Consider the following 23,147-nt stretch of genomic DNA (forward strand, 5'->3'; position numbering starts at 1 on the left):
CAGGTTGACGGAAAAAATGATTGATGAACTGCAGCAATATTATGGGATGGCCATTGGAAATAATGCTGAGGATTTGTTAAAAAGACAGTATGGGCTACCTTCTTCCACAGACTGTCAACTGATGAAAAACCAGAACACCACCTTTGCCCTGCTGGACCTGATTCATGGTGCAATTACCGCAATGCCCAGTACTCAAACAGTTCATACAGCCGTAAACTAAATGCTCTAATGTGTGTGAAATCTCATGGGACTTAACTGCTAAGGCCATCAGTCCCTAAGCTTATACGCTACTTAACCTAAATTATCCCAAGGACAAACACACACACCCATGCCCGAGGGAGGACTCGAACCTCCGCCGGGACCAGCCACACACTCCATGACTGCAGCGTCCTAGACCGCTCGGCGGATCCCGCACAGCAGCCGTAAACATTCCATCCCAGCAGCAGTCATGGATATCATAAAACCTATTTACAGAGACCTGGCAAATCCTGAATTACTGAAGTGTCTGCATGGTCAGATTCAATATCCCAATGAGTCGTTCAAAAATCTTATACGGAGGCGTTTACCAAAAAATGTTTTTGTTGGAACGAAGACACTACAGTGGGGGGTCAGTGATGCTGTTATTGCTTTTCATGATGGCGACATTGGTAGGGCGAAAGTGCAACAGCATATGGAATTAATCCTGGAGCAAACTGCATCAGAGAACTTGAACGGATGGACGAGCTCTGCATTGATAAAGCAGAGTATGCGGCACAGTTGGCCACTAAGGAGCCCAGAAAGAAGAAAAGAAGAAAAAATTTGGAGAAATATCAAGAGGATGAAATACAGTATGGAGCAGAGTGCTTCTGAATGCCTGAAAATTTAAAAAAAATTAAGCAAATATTAAGTAAGTTACAGTTTTCTGAGGCCGGCCAGTGTGGCCGAGCGGTTCTAGGCACTACAGTCTGGAACCGCGAGACCGCTACGGTCGCAGGTTCGAATCCTGCCTCGGGCATGGATGTGTGTGATGTCCTTAGGTTAGTTAGGTTTAAGTAGTTCTAAGTTCTAGGCGACTGATGACCACAGCTGTTAAGTCCCATAGTGCTCAGAGCCATTTGAACAGTTTTTTGAAATCCGTTCCTGAACATTTACTTTTTCTGTTACATTTTTCCTTAAATCTCAGAAACCACAACTTTCAGCGAGTAATAACATACATATTCTGAGTCTACTGAATTACAAGGAGAACGTAATGTTATGTATAATTAAAATTATTTAGGAGAACGTACAAAAAAGTACACAAAATTTTAACCATGTAATCAAAAAATTGTATTTCCGAAAGCAGTGGCTGAAATGCAATTATTCTAGTTCAGCAGACTCAGAAACAGTTTAATGTCCTGTAAAAGTTTCGTAATAGATTCTATATGAGCGGGATAGGGCGTTCCAACTCCCCTTAAGTGCCTGGCGGAGGGTGCATCGAGCCACCTTCACAATTCTCGATTATTCCAATCTGGAACAGCGCGCGGAACAAAAGAAACACCTATATCATCTTTCCGTGCGAGCTCTGATTCTTTTATCATGATGATCGTTTCTCCCTAGGTAGGTCGGCGTCAAAAAAATATTTTCGCATTCGGAGGAGAAAGTTGCTCATTGAAATTGCGTGAAAAATTGGAAATTCGTGGTGAGTTGCCATCGAGGCGTGGCGCCCTATATCGCTCCTGTCTAAAGCCCGTGTATCGGGAGAATGACTCATGCGTGCACAGTGACAGGTGGTGTGAAACGGGTTTAGTCGAGTAGGTACTTCTAATTTTCATCTGCCAGACGACAGTACTGCACAGACACATTCAAGAAACAGGTCAAGAGAATGTTTTCGTGAGTTGTTCTGTTTATTTCTTGAAGGCTTTTTTCATTTATTAATGTTTGTACAGTTTTGCATATACTTTTAGTAGTGTGAATGACGCGTGAATGTGGTCTAAAGTAAATATTTAGATCATTGATCTACTGATGAACGCTGTACGTACTAGTGTGAGAAAGTTTTAAGAATGCAGACGACGGGGAATTTTGTTAAGTAAGTGTATGGTAAAAGGAAAGCTAATTCGACTGCAGACGAAAATAGTTAATAAAGTAAAGCATAAACCAAATATCAGAATGTTAAATATTTATTTCGGGAAAAAGTACAGCTCGAAAGTGTGTTATTTGTCGATTGGTTAGTCATGAAATCCGCGGCGAACGCGGAAGAATAATTTTTTTCTATTGGCCTGACAGAAAACTGACCGATCAGAACGGAGTATTCTTCGCGAGTCTTTTCTCTTGGAGAAAGAGAGTGCGTACAGCAGGCTAAGGGAGCCTGAGCCCAACCTTTCCATGGTTCGGTCGTCTGTAGTATGAGCTCCGAAGGAAGTTATATAATTTGCCGGGTTTAGTTGTGCTACATCTTTCAAAGGTATTTTAAAGTGAAGGAATATTTATTCCGGTGTGGTTTTTTTTTTCAGTGTGCGGATTTCTTAATTAAATTTGTGTATGAGAAAAGACAGTATTTCCGACTGGCATATTGAGCAGATCGGTGACTAAAAACTTGAGTGCATTACACACCGGTAAATTTAATACACTCATGCTCATAAATTAAGGATAAAGCTGATACATGGTGAAACAACGCTCTGGTGCGCGGTTTGCGGGTTTAAATCACCTCGGGGTATGACCGTGCGGTGCATTTGACCTGCGGTCGTCGCACGGTGGCGCTGGCAGCAGTCCACATACGCAGAGGTGTGTTGGTGCATGTCAGAGTACGGTGCAGCGAGTAAGTGTCCAAGGAATAGGAAAGCAACTGAAATCACTCAACAGAGGGAAGTCCACTGGACCTGACGGGATACCAATTCGATTCTACACATAGTACGCGAAAGAACTTGCCCCCCTTCTAACAGCCGTGTACCGCAAGTCTCTAGAGGAACGGAAGGTTCCAAATGATTGGAAAAGAGCACAAGTAGTTCCAGCTTTCAAGAATGGTCGTCGAGCAGATGTGCAAAACTATAGGCCTATATCTCTGACAACGATCTGTTGTAGAATTTTAGAACATGTTTTTTGCTCGCGTGTCATGTCATTTCTGGAAACCCAGATTCTACTCTGTAGGAATCAACACGGATTCTGGAAACAGCGATCGTGTGAGACCCAACTCGCTTTATTTGTTCATGAGAACCAGAAAATATTAGATACAGGCTCCCAGGTAGATGCCATTTTCCTTGACTTCCGGAAGGCGTTCGATACAGTTCCGCACTGTCGCTTGATAAACAAAGTAAGAGCCTACGGAATATGAGACCAGTTGTGTGGCTGGATTGAAGAGTTTTTAGCAAACAGAACACAGCATGTTGTTCTCAGTGGAGAGACGTCTACAGACGTTAAAGTAACCTCTGGCGTGCCACAGGGGAGTGTTATGGGACCATTGCTTTTCACAATGTATATAAATAACCTAGTAGATAGTGTCGGAAGTTCCATGCCGCTTTTCACGGATGATGCTGTAGAGTACAGAGAAGTTGCAGCATTAGAAAATTGAAGCGAAATGCAGGAAGGCCTGCAGCGGATAGTCCCTTGGTGCAGGGAGTGGCAACTGACCCTTAACACAGACAAATGTAAAGTATTGCGAATATATAGAAAGAAGGATCCTTTATTGTATGATTATATGACAGCGGAACAAACACTGGTAGCAGTTACTTCTGTAAAATTTCTGGGAGTATGCGTACGGAACGATTTGAAGTGGAATGATCATATAACATTAATTGTTGGTAAGACGGGTGCCAGGTTGAGATTCATTGGGAGAGTCCTTAGAAAATGTAGTCCATCAACAAAGGAGGTGGCTTACAAAACACTCGTTCGACTTATACTTGAGTATTGCTCATCAGTGTGGGATCCGTACGAGGTCGGGTTGAAAGAGGAGATAGAGAAGATCCAAAGAAGAGCGGCGCGTTTCGTCACAGGGTTATTTGGTAAGCGTGATAGCGTTACGGAGATGTTTAACAAACTCAAGTGGCAGACTCTGCAAGAGAGGCGCTCTGCATCGCGGTGTAGCTTGCTCGCCAGGTTTCGAGAGGGTGCGTTTCTGGATGAGGTATCGAATATATTGCTTCCCCCTACCTATACATCCCGAGGAGATCACGAGTGTAAAATTAGAGAGATCCGAGCGCGCAAGGAGGCTTTCAGACAGTCGTTCTTCCCGCAAACCATACGCGGAACAGGAAAGGGAGGTAACGACAGTGGCACGTAAAGTGCCCTCCGCCACACACCGTTGACTTCCTTCCCCATCCTTCCCTAATCCTATGAGATCGATGACCACGCTGTCTGGTCTCCTTCCCCAAACCAACCAACCAACCAACCACACACCGTTGGGTGGCTTGCGGAGTATAAATGTAGATGTAGATGTAGAAGTGTGCAGACGTTTTCAGTCGTGCTAATGGTCACTGTGTGTTGAAAATGGCTCAGAGAACACATATTGATGACGTTATGAGGGGTAGACTACTAGGGCGACTGGAGGCTGGTCAAACACAGCAGGTCGTAGCACGGGCGCTCCGTGTGCCACAAACTGTGATCTCAAGATTATGGCAACGATTCCAGCAGACAGGAAACGTGTCCAGGCGCTACAGTACGTCCACAGTGTACAACATCACAAGGAGACCGATATCTCACCACCAGTGCCCACAGATGGCCACGGAGTACTGCAGGTAGCCTTGCTCGGGACCTTACCGCAGCCGCTGGAACAGTTGTCTCCAGCCACACAGTCTGCAGACGACTGAACACACACGGTTTATTCGCCCGGAGACCTGCAAGGTGCATTCCACTGACCTCTGATAACAGAAGAGCCCGTAACGCCTGGTGTCAAGAACACAGTACATGGTCATTCGAACAGTGGTCCCAGGTTATGCTCACAGACGAGTTCAGGTACAGTCTGAACAGTGATTCTCGCCGGCCTTTCATCTGGTGTGAACCAGGAACCAGATACCAACCCCTTAATCTCCTTGCCGGCCGGTGTGGCCGAGCGGTTCTAGGCGCTTCAGTCTGGAACCGTGCGACCGCTACGTTCGCAGGTTCGAATCCTGCCTCGGGCATGGATGTGTGTGATGTCTTTAGGTTAGTTAGGTTTAAGTAGTTCTAAGTTCTGAGGGACTGATGACCTCAGATGTTAAGTCCCATAGTGCTCAGAGCCATTTGACCTGTATGGAGGTCGTGGTTTGATGGTATGGGGTGGGATTATGATTGGTGCGTGTACACCACTGCATGTCTTTGACAGAGGAACTGTAACAGGTCAGGTGCATCTGGATGTCATTTTGCACCAGTACGTCCGCCTTTTCAGGGGTACAGTGGGTCCCACCTTCTTCAGGAGCTCAGACAGGCACTGGTGCAAGAATGAGAGGCTATACCCCAGCAGCTGCTCGCCAATCTGATCCAGAGTATGGCAATCCGTTGTGCAGCCTGTGTACGAGTGCATGGTGATCATATCCCATACTGATGTCGGGGTACATGCGCAGGAAACAGTGGCTTTTGTACCACATGTGTTTCGGGACGCTTTTCTCAACTTATCACCAATACTGTGGGCTTACAGATCTGTGTCGTGTGCGTTCCCTATGTGCCTATGCTATTAGCACCAGTTTTGTGTAGTGCCACGTTGTGTAGCACCACATTCTGCAATTATCCTTAATTTATGAGCATGAGTGTAGTATGGCGAATATTTTCTTTTAAAAATAATCCGTGCTTAGGAGCTGTTCAGATTTCCGGAAATACGTTACCATAAACTTGCTAACGTGAATTAAAGGGTTTGTGCATTACTGTGTTAGGATTAGCATGGGCTTGGCAGTGAACGTGTACACCTCAAGGTTCAGAATATACCGAAGTTTTGCCAGTATTCAACTTTCACTCAAAATTAAGACCTTTTCCCAATGATTAGAATAGTTACGTTGTATGCAGCCTGGTGCGAGTTTCAGTACGGTAGGTTCCTGCTCGGCTTTCCTACCGGCGATCTGCTGCGACGAGTTCACAGGTAGGCGCAGGTGAAGGACGAAGGTAACCGCGCCGTCGCACTGTGGGACCAAACTGCTGAGGTCATCGATCGCTGGGCTTACACACTACTTAATCTAACTTACGCTAAGGACAACACACACACACACACACACACACACACACACACACACACACACGCACACAAACACCCATGCCCGAGAGAGGACTAGAATCTCCGACAGGGAGAGCCGCGCGAACTGTGGCAAGGCGCCCAGACCGCGCGGCTACCTCCCGCGGCTTCTTGAGGAGATTCCGCCGCAACGAGAAAGTCTTTCCGGTAATGACGTCCATTGCAAATCCTTTATCGTATCCGTGACACTCTCTCCTATACTGCACGATAATACAAAACGTGCTGCTGTTTTTTGAACTTTCTCGACGCACTCCGTAAAGCCGTCGGCACACGGACCGTCCATCCGAACGTTGAGCGTTGAGCGTGCCGAGTTTCTGACGTCATGGCGTGGAATAGCACATTCGGGAGTCTTTCCGAACGTGCATAGCGATATGTAGCATGTCAGATATTCTGAGCGTGCGTCTGAGCGTTGACCAATGGGATGGCACGACGCCATCTACGTCACGTGCACGCCATCTCCCTTCAGCACAAAGCTGCGAGGCGCCATATTGACATTCAGTTCAACGCTATACGTATATATGCCGTTTCTGAGCACCAGCAAATTGAGAATCACTCGAAAACCCGTTGTTAACTGTGTGATTCACTGCAATAAAATAATAAGAAACATAATATTCGTGGCAAAAGAATTATTGTAACTTGCTTATTATGAGAGTATGCCATTTGAAGTCTACAACACACTGAAATCCACCAAAAACGCACTGTTCTTGGTACAATTTGTTATAATTAAATTATAATTAGTAACATAACTACGATTAATACTTTTAGAAAGTGCGAAAATGCTAGGACCCCCTGGATACGTTGTCGATGTAGATTGGTGGGAAGCGTGAACGATGCTCAATATGATGCTTGCAGTGGTGGTCTTTCGCGTCTCGATGCGTCAAATTTTTTCCTAACGTTCGCGTTTTTAATAGGTCCTAATGCTTTATTATTAGTTTAATATAAGTGTATACTGTAATATTTGATGTTATGTAAATATAAGTTCACCCGTTTTTGAGGAGTCAGTTTGTTATACTACAGGGCAGCTTGCGCTACTTGTATAAAGCTACTCTACTGGCCATTAAAATTGCTACACCAAGAATAATGATAAACGGGTATTCGTTGGACAAATATATTATACTAGAACTGATATGTGATTACATTTTCACGCAATTTGGGTGCATAGATCCTGAGAAATCAGTACCCAGAACAACCACCTCTGGCCGTAATAACGGCCTTGGTACGCCTGGGCATTGAGTCAAACAGAGCTCGGATGGCGTGTACAGGTACAGCTGCCCATGCAGCTTCAACACGATACCACAGTTCATCAAGAGTAGTGACTGACCAGCTGCTCAGCCACCATTGACCACACGTTTTCAATTGGTGAGAGATCTGGAGAATGTACTGGCCAGGGTAACAGTCGAATATTTTCTGTATCCAGAAAGGCCCGTACAGGCTCTGCAACAAGCGCGGTCGTGCATTATCCTGCTGAAATGTAGGGTTTCACAGGGATCGAATGAAGGGTAGAGCCACGGGTCGTAACACATCTGAAATGTAACGTCCACTGTTCAAAGTGCCGTCAATGAGAACAAGAGGTGACCGAGACGTGTAACCAATGGCACCCCATACCATCATGCCGGGTGAAACGCCAGTATGGCGAATACACGCGACCGAGCGAGGTGGCGCAGTGGTAGCACACTGGACTCGCATTCGGGAGGACGACGGTTCAATCCCGTCTCCAGCCATCCTGATTTAGGTTTTCCGTGATTTCCCTAAATCGTTTCAGGCAAATGCCGGGACGGTTCCTTTGAAAGGATACGGCCGATTTCCTTCCCAATCCTTCCCTAACCCGAGCTTGCGCTCCGTCTCTAATGACCGCGTTGTCGACGCGACGTTAACACACTAACGTAAACCTAACCTAACGAATACATGCTTCCAATGCGCGTTTACCGCGATGTCGCCAAACACGGATGCGACGATCATGATGCTGTAAAGAGAACCTGGATTCATCCGAAAAATGACGTTTTGCCTTTCGTGCAACCAGGTTCGTCGTCAAGTACACCATCGCAGGCGCTCCTGTTTGTGATGTAGCGTCAAGGGTAACAGCAGCCACGGTCTCCGAGCTGATAGTCCGTGCTGCTGCAAACGTCGTCGAACTGTTCGTGTAGATGGTTGTTGTCTTGCAAACGTCCCCATCTGTTGGCTCAGAGATCGAGACGTGGCTGCACGATCCGTTACAGCCGTGCGGATAAGATGCCTGTCATCTCGACTGCTAGTGATACGAGGCCGTTGGGATCCAGCACGGCGTTCCGTATTACCCTCCTGAACCCACCGATTCCATACTCTGCTAACAGTACTTAGATCTCGACCAACGCGATCAGCAATCTCGCGATACGATAAACCGCAATCGCGATAGGCTACAATCCGAGCCTTATCAAAGTCAGAAACGTGATGGTACGCATTTCTCCTCCTGACACGAGGCATCACAACAAAGTTTCACCAGGAAACGCCGGTCAACTGCTGTTTGTGTATGAGAAATCGGTTGGAAACTTTCCTCATGTCAGCACGTTGTAGGCTTCGCCACCGGCAGCAACCTTGTGTGAATGCTCTGAAAAGCTAATCATTTGCATATCAGAGCATCTTCTTCCTGTAGCACGTCATCTTCGTGGTGTGGCAATTTTAATGACGAGTAGTGTATTTGATGTTATGTAAATATAAGTTCACCTGTTCTTTGAGGAGTGAGTTTGTTCGATTGGCTTTATCTACAGGATAGCTTGCGCTTCTTGTATAAATCTATTTTGCTCCCTTTTCCTTTTACGTTTACGTTTCGTAATTCACGTATTTTAAAGATTCTGCTACTGGGTAGGAACAGTGATCAAGTAAGAATGACCTTAGGGTTTTACTGAAATGTGGGAATGATGAAATAATATTTATCTTATGTGGAGAACTATTGCAACTTTTATAAGACTGTATCCTTTTTGATTGGACATGGTACTTTCCTTTTCGTGGACACTGGTGGAAATGTGCGTTTTAATAGAGCTAACGTGCAAATTTTTATGCGTGTCCGTTTAGTAAACAGTGTAATTTACGAACTAGAAACGTCCCTCAACTGCCGCTGGAGTGTGTTGCGGTTGCGTATACCACGTTGGGGCCCACGTACCGTGTGTACGAGTCGCATCGTCCCTGAGCGTTCAGCAGCACGTTGAACTTGGCACGCTCCACGTTGACGTTCGACAGCACGGTCCATGTGCCGACGGCTTTAATCCTATCTGGTAAGGATCCCAGACCGTACAACAATACTCTAAAAGAGGACGGACAAGCGTAGTGTAGGCAGTATATTTGGTACATCTGTTACAATTTCTAAGTGTCCTGCCAATAAAACGCAGGCTTTGGTTAGCGTTTCCCACAATATTTTCTACGTCTTCCTTCCATTTTAAGTTGTTCGTAATTCTAATTCTTAGGCATTTAGTTATTTACGGCCTTTAGATTTGACTGATTTATCGCGTAACCGAAGTTTAACACATTAGTTTTAGCACTCATGTGCATCACTTCACACTTTTCATTATTTAGGATCAATAGCAAATTTTTGCACCAGACAGATATCTTTTCTAAATCGTTTTGCAATTTGTTGTTATCTTTAGATACTTTACTAGCCGGTAAATGACAGCGTCATCTGCAAACAACCTAAGACGGCTGCTCAGATTGTCTCCCAACTCGTTTATATAGATAAGGAACAGTAAAGGGCCTATATCACAACCCTGGGGTACGCCAGAAATCACTTCTGTTTTACTCGATAACTTTCCGTAAATTGCTACGAACTGTGACCTCTCTGACAGGAAATCACAAATCCAGTCACATAACTGACGATATTCCATAAGGACGCAATTTCACTACAAGCCGCTTGTGTGGGACAGTGTCAAAAGCGTTCTGGAAATCCAGAAATACGGAATCAATTTAAAATCCCTTGTCAATAGCACTCAACACTTCAATCAACATTGAATTTGGGGTAAAGATCGTTTCACAATAATTCCCGCAAACGTGACGTCATTTTGATGTCACGCGGAATATTGACGACCGCAAGATCGGCTGTCGACTTTGTGACAAGGAACAATATGAATGTTATTGCTCCTCGATTCACTCCCAGCAATTTAAGCTGTCCTCTTAGGTTCCTGCCTAACTATACACGCGGAATTCGCCAAAAATACGGAAATAAAGAAATGTTTGTGAGAAGAATAAACAAGAATTTTACTTTAGTTCGTTTTAGTTGTGGCATTTAAAGCTGTACTCTTAGGTTGCTGGCTAACCACACACTCGGAAATCGACAAATATTTATTTCCTCTTTCGTTCTCAAATCAATGGTACGTAAATAACATCGAATGTCGCATATCATTGTTACATTCATAAGATAGTCCCGGACCATGTTAAGAACTCTAATAACACGAAAAAAAAAATGCATCTGGCAGGATACGAACCCACATTTTTCGACTCCATGAACTACAACTTTATCCAATATACTTACACTTCATTGTGCCATTTATGTCTCGTGTCTTTGTTATCTTATTCTCTCTTGAACGGTTATATCGTTGATACGTTATTAACTGAGATTTAATGACAGTGGTGACATGTTTGTGATAAATTTTCAATGCCCTGTTATCTTGAAGCGGCAAACTGCAGATAACAAAACAAGCGTGTTTCATTCTTAATTTCTAAATTACTCACGACAACAACTACTCCTAAGAGAGCACTCTTATATGAAGGCTTTAACCGTCGATAAATGGCTCAAATGGCTCTGAGCACTATGCGACTTAACTACTGAGGTCATCAGTCGCCTACAACTTAGAACTAATTAAACCTAACCAACCTAAGAACATCACACACATCCATGCCCGAGGCAGGATTCGAACCTGAAACCGTAGCGGTCGCTCGGCTCCAGACTGTATAGCTCCTAGAACCGCACGGCCAGTCCAGCCGGCCGTCGATAAACGATTACATGACATTTTACTATAACAATAATTCAAAAAATGGTTCAAATGACTCTAATAACACGAAAACAACATCTGAGGTCATCAGTCCCCTAGAACTTAGAACTACTTAATCCTAACTAACCTAAGGACAACACACACACATCCATGCCCGATGCAGGATTCGAACCTGCGACCGTAGCAGCCGCTTCGTTCCGGACTGAAGCGCCTAGAACCGCTCGGTCACAGCGGCCGGCTAATAACAATAATTATAGTAAATCATTCCAAGAATGACGTGTTTTTGTGAATCTCAGGTGCGCCCGCATGGAATCTTGTGTGAGACTTGTATCGAATGCTAATGAAAGTCCACAGCCGTTCATGCTGTCGTTGATATTGGGCGTCACGTCAGAATGGCGTCACGTTTGCGGGAATTATCGTGAAACGGACAAACTCTTAGATTTGCACAGCCATGGAAAAATCTATAGACACTAACGGTCGGAGACCATCGTAGCAACGTCACCTGCATGCCACTCACGTAAACCATATTTAAAAATGTTTACAATACTAAAAAAGATACAACTTTTTAAGTAGCCTCTAGTCTTCCTTAGAGTTCAAGCAATCTCCATATCAAACCTATCAAAAGCGGTTCAGCGGTATAGTCGTGAAAGCGAAACAGACAAGAGTTGCTTTCCCATCTATGATATTAGTAGGGCTTCATTGCCCGCCCGGTTGGCCGTGCCGTCAAACGCACGGTTTTCCGGGCGGGAAGGAGCGCCTGGTCCCTGGCACGAATCCGCCCGGCGGATCTGTGTCAGGGTCCGGTGAGCCGGCCAGTCTGTGGATGGTTGTTAGGCGGTTTTCCATCTGCCTTGAAGAATGCTGGCTGGTTCCATTTATTCCGCCTCAGCTACACTGTGTCGGCGATAGCTGCGCAAACACTGTCTCCACGTACACGTACACCAGAATTACTCTACCACGCAAACATTTGGGGTTACACTCGTCTGGTGTGAGACGTTCCCTGGGGGGTCCACCGGGGACCGAACCGCACAATAACCCTGGGTTCGGTGTGGGGCGGCGGAGGGGTGAAGTGGACTGGGGTAGTCGTCGTGGGGTTGTGGACCACTGCGGCTGCGGCGGGGACGGAGCGTCTCCGTCGTTTCTAGGTCCTCGGTTAACATACCATAACATTGCTTTATTTATTTTGGAAGTAAAGACTCTCTGCCTCTTATTATATAGCAAGTCATACATTTTGTAATTTTACATGTTACATCGCACAAATTCAGTTTTACTGTTTCATTAGTAGTACATTTTTTGAGAATTTTACAAAACGATAGCATAAAAGAATAGAAGTCTAAAAAAGTGCGAATGTATGCATGCAGCTTTGTTTAAATTTGTTGCTAGCTTATATAATGATAATAAATAAGAGATGTAATAGGTTGTGGATGTATTTTAAATTAAAATTGTGCTGAATCAAAGAAATAAGAGATGAGAATAATAAGAAAGGAAAGAATAAGCTCGAGCAGCATCTAACACATGGCACTACACTGAATGAAAGGGAAGCTCTACAGCCTATGACAGGTATTCTACTTGCCTCAGAGGTTTTCTTAATACGTAGGCTGAACACTGTTTTGTATGCATTTTGTAATAAAATGTCGTGCTTGGCGATGTCATTGGTTTATGAGCCTCGCTACAGTGTGTATGCACGTGATCCACGTGAAGAGGCGTAAGCAGATGCTACCATTCTGAGAGATACCTGCAGAAGGTATACGAGTTGCATTGATAAACAGAGCAGAAGGTAGTGGAAACGACAGCTTCCGTGGCGCAATGGGCTAGCGCGTTCGGCTTTTAACAGAAAGGTTCGTGGTTCGAGCCCCCCCCACCCCCCCATGGGGCGAAATCGTATTAATCGTCACCGATGTGAGGACAAACGTCGTCTTTGTTAGAGATACACAGCTACTTTGATTATATATGTGTGTTTGCACGATGCCACACAGCCTTATACACATTCAGCCAAGTGACAATCGTAGGTAAAAACATGGCCCTACACAGACGTTCTACTGTTTTCCTAATTATTCGTCATGTGTGACACTGCAGTAGGGCGACGCCCACTAAAGAAGCCGTATTTTTTACATTTAATTTCAGCGTATACACCGCGAGTGCCATATGACAGGGACACTCTCTCGATGTCGATTTGGTGTGCCTTAAGCGTCGGTCTGCAGGAGGCCGCTGTTGGCCGAGTGACATGCTTATTCTTTCCTTTAAACATTCTGTGTGTGTGGTATGGACCTGTCACAAATGTGAAATTGCAATGAAATCCAGACCATTAGCTACTTACACGCGTTGATAAACATCAATGGGGACAGTTGAAAATATGTGCCCAGTCCAGGACCCAAACCCGGGATCAAACCCGGGATCTCCCGCTTACGTGGCACTCCATCCGACTGAGCCATCGAGGACACAGAGGGCAGTGCGACTGCAGGGACTTATTTCTGGCACGCTCCCCACGAGACCCACACCTCCAACTAACTGTCCACACACTACATTTTTAGTGACCCTGCCCACTACACTCATTACTCGCAGCAGTCAGTCAACCGATTTCTGTAAGAGTTTGAGCAATGTGAGTGCATCCGCACTGAAGAAGATCATTGGCCGGTAAGCCTTATCTGTATGAAGGTGGTATCTGTTCTTCCGGACGTGTCCAAAAGAACAGATACCAGGTTCATATTCATGTTACAAATGTGGTCTTGGCTCTGCTAATACTTGATTAATAATATATTGATAAAGTATGTTTCAATGTGTTTTCCAACTAACGGTAACAGCGGAGATTGCGAGTTGCTTTAAAACGTCATAGTCTGCTGCATCAGGTGCGATGGCTCGGTAAAAGTTCGAACCAATCATACCTGATGCAGCAAAAGAAGAAGAAATGTCACATATTATGAAATGGTATAAGAACCAAGTGCATAGGGAGATAGACTGATTCCATTTAGTGCTGGAAAATCTTAGCTTACTTTTACTATGTTTGTATGTGTATCTTGCTTCATTTCCCGTGTGTGATACAGCATCCAAGTCAGAGTCTGTGTTGTATCTGTATCGTTTACTACGTATTGCTGATCTGGAGCCTGTCTTATTCTAGGGTATGGTCTGTCCAGTTTGCAAGCCGCATATAGTGTCCTTGACATAGATAACAGAAGAGTATTTAAAAATCGACATTTCGCGCCATTGTTCTGTAAGTAGGCAGTGCTGTCACCTGCGAGGTTAGGAATGCCTTACAGGCGGCAGCATACGAGGAGCGTTTGAAAAGTCCGTGCAAAGTCCGAGAGATGGCACCGTCGGCGCTTATCGAGGTCACGTTTAGTTAGTAGCATCTTTGGAAAGAGTGCACACCAAGTTTCGGCCATATTGGTCTATTTCTTTGTGTTTGGCACTCGTGTGAATCAAGAAAGTCAAGTGATTGTCAAAAAATGGACCAAGAAGAATTTTGTGTGGTGATTAGATATTACTTTATGAAAGGCAAAAAGTCTCAGGAGTCTAAACAGAAATATTACGGTGACTCTGGAACTCTTCAATTAGAACAGTTTATAAGTGGTTTCAAAATTTTCGGCGCGGCCATATGGGCACAAGTGACGCTGAACGTCCTGGGCGCCCTGTGGACAAAATCCATGATATGGTAATGGATGGGAGAAGAGTTAAGGTGCATGAGATTGATAGAGCTGTGGGCATTTCGAATGAACGGGTACACAATGTTTAGCATAAATATTTGGACATGAGAAAGCTATCCGCAATTGATCATGCTTGACCAAAGAAGAAATACAGTGAAGCGTTGCAAGGATGGTTTGCAGCTGTTCAGGAAGAATCTGCAGGACTTTACGCATCATTTCGTCACTGTGGATGAAACATGGATACATTACTATAGCCCTGAGACCAAACAACAATCTAAACAATGGGTTTCCAAAAAAGGTGAAGACCAGTCCTTCGGCCAGAAACGTTATGGCGACTGTCTTTTGGGATTCGCAAGGGATAATCCTCATTGACTATTTGGAAAAGGGTATAACTATCACAGGTGCATATTATTCATCGTTATTGGACCGTCTGAAAAGCGAGCTGCAAGAAAAATGCCGCCGACTAGACCGCAAAAAAGTGCTTTTCCATCACGACAATGCACCAGCACACACCTCAGCAGTTGTGGTCGCAAAATTATTGGAAATAGGAGTCAAACTCGTTTCACATCCCCCCTATTCTCCAGACTTGGCTCCCTCAGACTACTATTTGTTCCCCAATTTGAAGAAATGGCTGGCGGGATAAAGATTTTATTCAAACGAGGAGATGATTGCTGCAACTAATAGCAATTTTACAGACTTGGACAATTCTTATTATTCGGAAGGGATCAACAAATTAAAACAGCGTTGGACGAAGTGTATATGTCTAAAAGGAGTCTATGTCGAAAAATGAAAACGGTTTACCCCAAACATGTAAGTAGTTTTTATTTTGCACGGACTTTTCAAACGCCCCTTGTACTACAGACAAGCGAAACGCAGCCACAATACCAGTTCCAAGTGTCTGCCCCGCTTGCTATTTGCACCAACGAAGAACAACACTTTGCTCCAGTTTTCGGAAAAGTGAACATACGAAACATACTGAAATTCATCGGCGATCAAGGTCCGGTATGGTGATACATGTCAATCACTGCAGCAAGTGCATGGTGCCACAGATGAAAGTAGTCCATGTACGTACAAAGGAAATGCAGTGAAATTACACAAACGAAGAGCTGAAGTGGACTTGCCATTTACTCTCCATGGAAACTATGGTGAGAAATACATGTATGGAAGATGCTGAATGTGATCCACTGCATAATTAATACACAGTTGTGAACGTCTAAGGCCGGTATTACACTATCATATTTCTTTGTCGAAGTTGATATGTCAAATACACTCCTGGAAATTGAAATAAGAACACCGTGAATTCATTGTCCCAGGAAGGAGAAACTTTATTGACACATTCCTGGGGTCAGATACATCACATGATCACACTGACAGAACCACAGGCACATAGACACAGGCAACAGAGCATGCACAATGTCGGCACTAGTACAGTGTATATCCACCTTTCGCAGCAATGCAGGCTGCTATTCTCCCATGGAGACGATCGTAGAGATGCTGGATGTAGTCCTGTGGAACGGCTTGCCATGCCATTTCCACCTGGCGCCTCAGTTGGACCAGCGTTCGTGCTGGACGTGCAGACTGCGTGAGACGACGCTTCATCCAGTCCCAAACATGCTCAATAGGGGACAGATCCGGAGATCTTGCTGGCCAGGGTAGTTGACTTACACCTTCTAGAGCACGTTGGGTGGCACGGGATACATGCGGACGTGCATTGTCCTGTTGGAACAGCAAGTTCCCTTGCCGATCTAGGAATGGTAGAACGATGGGTTCGATGACGGTTTGGATGTACCGTGCACTATTCAGTGTCCCCTCGACGATCACCAGTGGTGTACGGCCAGTGTAGGAGATCGCTCCCCACACCATGATGCCGGGTGTTGGCCCTGTGTGCCTCGGTCGTATGCAGTCCTGATTGTGGCGCTCACCTGCACGGCGCCAAACACGCATACGACCATCATTGGCACCAAGGCAGAAGCGACTCTCATCGCTGAAGACGACACGTCTCCATTCGTCCCTCCATTAACGCCTGTCGCGACACCACTGGGGACGGGCTGCACGATGTTGGGGCGTGAGCGGAAGACGGCCTAACGGTGTGCGGGACCGTAGCCCAGCTTCATGGAGACGGTTGCGAATGGTCCTCGCCGATACCCCAGGAGCAACAGTGTCCCTAATTTGCTGGGAAGTGGCGGTGCGGTCCCCTACGGCACTGCGTAGGATCCTACGGTCTTGGCGTGCATCCGTGCGTCGCTGCGGTCCGGTCCCAGGTCGACGGGCACGTGCACCTTCCGCCGACCACTGGCGACAACATCGATGTACTGTGGAGACCTCACGCCCCACGTGTTGAGCAATTCGGCGGTACGTCCACCCGGCCTCCCGCATGCCCACTATACGCCCTCGTTCAAAGTCCGTCAACTGCACATACGGTTCACGTCCACGCTGTCGCGGCATGCTACCAGTGTTAAAGTCTGCGATGGAGCTGCGTATGCCACGGCAAACTGGCTGACACTGACGGCGGCGGTGCACAAATGCTGCGCAGCTAGCGCCATTCGACGGCCAACACCGCGGTTCCTGGTGTGTCCGCTGTGCCGTGCGTGTGATCATTGCTTGTACAGCCCTCTCGCAGTGTCCGGAGCAAGTATGGTGGGTCTGACACACCGGTGTCAATGTGTTCTTTTTTCCATTTCCAGGAGTGTATTTATGTCAAAGAAATTTCCAGAATGAGATTTTCACTCTGCAGTGGAGTGTGCACTGATATGAAACTTCTTGGCAGATTAAAACTGCGTGCCCGACCGAAACTCGAACTCCACCGACTGAGGTACCGAAGCATGACTCACGATCCTTCCTCACACCTTCAATTGTGCCTGTACCTCGTCTGCTACCTGCCAAACTTCACAGAAGCTCTTCCGCGAATCTTACAAAACTATCGCTTCTGAAAGAAAGGATATTGCGGAGAAATGGCTTAGCCACAGCCTGGGGGATGTTTCCAGAATGATATTTTCACTCTGCAGCGGAGTGTGTGCTGATATGAAACTTCCTGGCAGATTAAAACCGTGTGCCCGGACCGAGACTCGAACTCGGGACCTTTGCCTTTCGCGGGCAAGTGCTCTATCGACTGAGCTACCCAAGCACGACTCACGACAACTTCTCACACTTCACTAATCTGTTAGCGTTTAAAAGGGGATTCAAAATAGTTCATGTTTACACTGCATATGAAAGCCGATTCCCGCACAGTAAACAAGCAACACAATGCGCCGTTTGTGGAAATGGTTCAACTGAAGTAGTAATATCTACCAACACGGTCACTTGACTAGAATACAAATGAGCAAAGATAGCCCTTAGGGTAGGGTGACCAAACGTCCCAGGAAACCGGGATTGTCCCGGTTTTCATCCCTGTGTTCGGGTGTCCCGAAAATTTGTTTCGGGACGCTCAAAAGTCCCGGAATTCAGTTTTTAAATACATTTCGTGAAACTTTCTCAATTTTTTTGGGATTTCGCTATATTAGAGGAAATACAACACACGAACTTAATATATTTTAGCTTATTTATCTAAAACATCCATTGTTGTTGTTGGTTGGTTGTTTTGGGGAAGGAGACCAGACAGCGAGGTCATCGGTCTCATCGGATTAGGGAAGGACGGGGAAGGACGCCGGCCGTGCCCTTTGAAAGGAACCATCCCGGCATTTGCCTGGAGCGATTTAGGGAAATCACGGAAAACCTAAATCTGGATGGCCGGACGCGGGATTGAACCGCTCGGTGAACATCCATTGTCCCATACTAGTAACCACAGTATCAGTATTGATACACTCAGGCAATAATTTACTTTGAGCGGTACTTTGGCCAACAAGTAGTAAGTTGTATTATTGTAACAGAGCTATGAAACCGTCCGATTGTCGCGCCGCTTACTCACACACTCATTGTCAGAACAGTGTAGTAGCTGATGTTTTGTCAGACAAACTGCAATAGTTTTCTCTCATATTAGTGGTATTATTGCTGCAGTACTGTGAAACGCAATGCCGAAACGTGCCTGCAAGTTCAGTGACTGTTATTCCAACGAATGGAATTTCATTAAGAAAGGTCGTTTTGATTACGAAGCAGAGTGTTCCGTATGTAACTGTTTTACTAGTATAAGTCATGGTGGACGTTCCGACATAGTTGATCACATCAGGTCAAAGAAACACATTAACAGATACAGTGCACCGAGCTGCAGTAAAACTCTACAAAATTATTTTGTGAAACATCAGTCAAGTGAAGAGACGAAAGTTCGAGCAGCCGAGCTTACACTAGCCTACCACACGGTAAAACATCACCAAACTTATAGATCTAGTGATTGTACTAATAAGCGTAACAGCATTATGTTTGATGGTTCTTCCACTGCAAAAAAGTTTAGTTCAGCAAGAACTATAGTGTCAGCCTTAGTGAAAGGAGTTATTGCTCCCCAGAGTGTAAAGGAAAGCCTTGAATACATGACAAAGTCTTCTTTCTACGGGATATCCACTGATGCCAGCAATCATAAGGCCACTAAAATATTTCCGTTTGTTGCTCAGTTTTTCGATATTAATCAGGGAATTCAGACCAAACTTTTGAAGGTGAGTTCCCTACCTAATGAAACATCTGACGAAATTTCAAGATTTTGTATGAATACTATTGAAATGTTTGATCTTGAGAAAAATAAATGTGTGGCATTTTGTGGAGACAACACCAACACAAACTTTGGTAGTTTAAAAAGACAAGGCAAATGCAACGTATTTACCAAATTAAAGGCAACATTGCATGAAAACATTGAAGGCATAGGGTGCCCTGCACATGTTTTAGACAATAGCGTGCAGACATCTGCTGGCAGTTCAAGCTGTGATGCTGAAACTATCGTCATGAAGGTATACTCACACTTTTACATATATACTGTTAGAACAGAGAGGCTTAAGGAGTTGTGTGATTGTGTGGGAACTGAATATATGAATGTAATGTGTCACTCGCTGGTTATCACTGTTTCCAGCAGTTGAAAGAGTAATCCGCCTGTTTGAACAGTTAAAAGATTTTTTCCTAAATGAAGACAAAGCCCCCAAAATATTGGTTCAGTTTTTCAGTAACCCTTTAAGTGAAGCCTACTTATGGTTCATTCACAGTCAGCTTAGCACTTTGCAGCATGGGATAAAGGAAATTGTGGGAAGCACGAAAAGTGTAATAGAGGTAAATGATGTTTTGAAAAATACTCTGGAATCTTTTACTAAGAGGAGAGCAGTTCATTTCTTTTAATGTTAAATCTGTCCTTAAAAGAGCAGAAGTATCAGAAGCAGCGGAAAGGAGTTTTAGAGAAGAAGTTAACAAGTTTTTTGACACTTGTGTAGAATATCTCAGCAAGTGGAGCGCCTCATATTTATCCTCATCGCCGGTGTTTGATTGGATGTTACTGAAAAGAGTGCCAAAATGGGAAAGTGTTGAAGAGACAGTTTCTTATTTGAAGAGTAAAGAGACTGAAATCGATGATTCCATTCTCTTTGATCAGTTCGGCATACTGGCAAATTTTGTTGAAGAAAGTCTTCACAAGTGGAAGGGGAGAAAAAAAAACCACCATTGGAATGTCATGAGAAGTGGGTGAGTTTTTTTTAAAAGCTGTGACTGTCTTCAGCATTACTCTGAGTTGGTAATAATTGCAAGGTATTAATTTTGCAATCCCAGCCCATAATGCCAATGTGGAAATAATATTTTCGTTCGTGAATCTCCAGTGGACTGATGAAAGAAACAGAACGGAGGTGGACTCTCTTGAAGCAATCCTGCAGATCCTGTACAACTACAAAATGGATTGTGCCGAGTTTTATCACTGTGTCTCAAAGAACAAAGACATGATCAAGAAGGCTGGAGGCAGTGAAAAATACCCTTTTCTCCAAGGACAGTCAATTCCATCTACAAGTGCTCAGTAATATTAAAGCTCATGCTAATATTAATTGATTAAAAGTTGAATGGCTGTAAAATTTTGTAAAATCGTAATACATTTCTTTATTACTGTATACGTTTATTAAATGCCATTAATTATATAGGTAATCTAGATTATATCAATCTTTTGCATCCTCTTATTAGTTATAATAATCGGGTTAACAAAATGTATCAACAAAACATTAATATTTAAAATTAAGAAACCTGGGTACATGTGTAATGAGGTGTCCGTTGGCACCCGGGGGAATGTGTCCCGGTTTTCACCGAAAATAATATGGTCACCCTACTCTATGATAAAATTCATAACTTAGTATACTTTAGCTCATTCAGAAACTCACAAATAGGTTTACTGTCAATACAGCTTTAACATATACAGTAGAGTCCCGTTAATCCGAACTATTTGGGACTGGATCTTGTTAGGATTACCGATTTGTTCAGATTAGCCAGAATTACGGTGAAGAGTTTCTAGAATGAAGTATACCAAGCTTATTAAGTAGGTACCCCATGGTAACAAACGGAAACAAGTGTGGGAACAATGGCTCACTCTCACTCCCTGCCCTTGCTATTGTGCATTGTTGAGACCTTTGTAGTGACTGAGGTCAGTGAACTGCCAGTTGGCTCACAAAGCGATTGGTTATGTTAGTTATCGATCGCTGGCACTCGTAAACAGTTGTACTGTATTCGTTCAGGTGTAGTGGTGTACGTATTTTCGTCATGAGTAAACGAAAACATACAACGTTAACTCTCAAAGAAAAACTGAATGCTTTGAAGCGGATAGAGAATGGCGAGAATGTATCTCAACTGGCAACGGAACTGGGTGTTGGTAAAGCAACCATTTGTGATTGGAAGAAGAACCGAGTGAAGCTTGAACAGTCCTGTGCAACGCCTTCGGGAAAAACATTCGAAATTCGGCACACTTGGAAACAGTCCCAGTACGAAAAAGTGGATGAAGCTCTTTTCCTTTGGTTTACGCAGGAAAGAGAAAGGGGAACTCCAAAGTGGAGCACTGGTTTAGAAGAGGGCTGTTTACGTGAACGAGTTAACGAATGGTGATGAGTCTTTTAGTGCGAGTACAGGTTGGTTGGACAGATTCAAAAAAATGTCATGGAATCCGTCAGCTAACAATTACTGGAGAGAAGCTTACTTCTGACCGTGATGCAGCGAAGGAATACTTGGGTGAGTTTGAAAAAATAAGAGAGGGAAAGTATTCTCCCCAACAAATTTATAACGCTGACGGACTGGCCTTAATTTTATGGCGTTGGCAACAAAAAGCCTGGCATCAAAAGCAGAAGACCATGCTCCTGGTTTTAAAATGTACAAAGATAGTGTGACTTTATTAGCGTGCAGCGACGCTGCTGGTAATCACAAGCTGCCTTTAACGCTGATCGGCAAATCTGCTGGCCCAGAGCTTTTCAAAACTGCAACATGAAGTCCCTGCCCGTATATTATCGCAACTAGAGAAAAGCACGGATGAATGGTAAGCTGTTCAAAGAATGGTTTCGCAGCCAGTTTGTTCCCTATGTTCGACGGTTTTCTAAGGAAGATCATTTGTCTCCCCGTGCAATCCTTTTGATTGATAACGCGCCATCTCAGCCCAGCAGTGAGGAATTATGTGATGGGGAAATCGTGGCGTAGTTTTTGCCGCCGAACGTTACACCACTTCTACAGCCGAAGGACCCGGGCGTGTTGCAAACATTAAAACTGATTTACAGAAAACAATTTTTAAGAATGCTGATCCAAGATGATAGCATTCCTTTAGTGGACGAAATAAAAAAGGCCTATGTGAAGGATGTTGTTTATAGGGAAGCTAAGGCATGGCAGAATATTTCAGAAAATACTCTGAGAAAATCGTCGAGAGAACTGTGGACATCTCTTGAATTGGAGGACAACCTAGTTGAAGATGAAGAGGAAAATCTACTATAGATGATACAATCCCTGGATGTGAAGAAGCTTGTGAAGGAGACGTAGATGAGTGGATGGCAGCGGATGGGGCATGTACGGAGAACTTTACAAACGCTGATTTAGTTGCTACTGTGATTCAAGACCAGGAAGAAGTGGACTGCTGTGACGGAAGTGACAATGAGCCTGAAAGCGACAAAGGACAGCTGGTGCCAAACAGTGACGCAGCAGAAGCCCTTGATCTCGAGCTACATTATTTGGAGCAACAGCCCACTGCTAAACCAGCTGATTTCATGTTTATGAGACGATGGCGCAAGTATGCGTCATCTAACAGACTGTCTTCATTACGCCAAAAACCAATGACTGATATTTTGTCATCTGAACAGTAGGGATAAAATTTCCGCTGTATTTTAGTAAGTTTGACAACTTTTCTTTCATTGTCGTGTATTGCTTAAACTTAATGTTTTCTTGCCAATTTTTCTAATACATGTTTAGTGTACTGTCTAAATTAAAATAGTGTGTGTGTACAGCAGTTTACCGCACAGTTTTCTGTGTTTAGACTAACATTTTTCATGA

The 23,147-nt window shown here is 44.5% G+C and overlaps 1 protein-coding gene and 1 non-coding gene across 2 annotated transcripts in view; both read right to left on the reverse strand.

The window, feature by feature from the left end:
- Positions 1 to 23,147, reverse strand: part of LOC124719722 (U4/U6 small nuclear ribonucleoprotein Prp31-like) — a 156,805-nt gene that overhangs the window by 105,393 nt on the left and 28,265 nt on the right. The window lies entirely within an intron of this gene.
- Positions 17,795 to 17,868, reverse strand: Trnas-cga. The gene has a single exon. It is a non-coding gene; the product is annotated as a tRNA-Ser (tRNA).

The sequence above is a fragment of the Schistocerca piceifrons genome, chromosome 11, assembly GCF_021461385.2.
Source record: "Schistocerca piceifrons isolate TAMUIC-IGC-003096 chromosome 11, iqSchPice1.1, whole genome shotgun sequence".
NCBI classification, from domain to species: Eukaryota; Metazoa; Arthropoda; class Insecta; order Orthoptera; family Acrididae; genus Schistocerca; species Schistocerca piceifrons.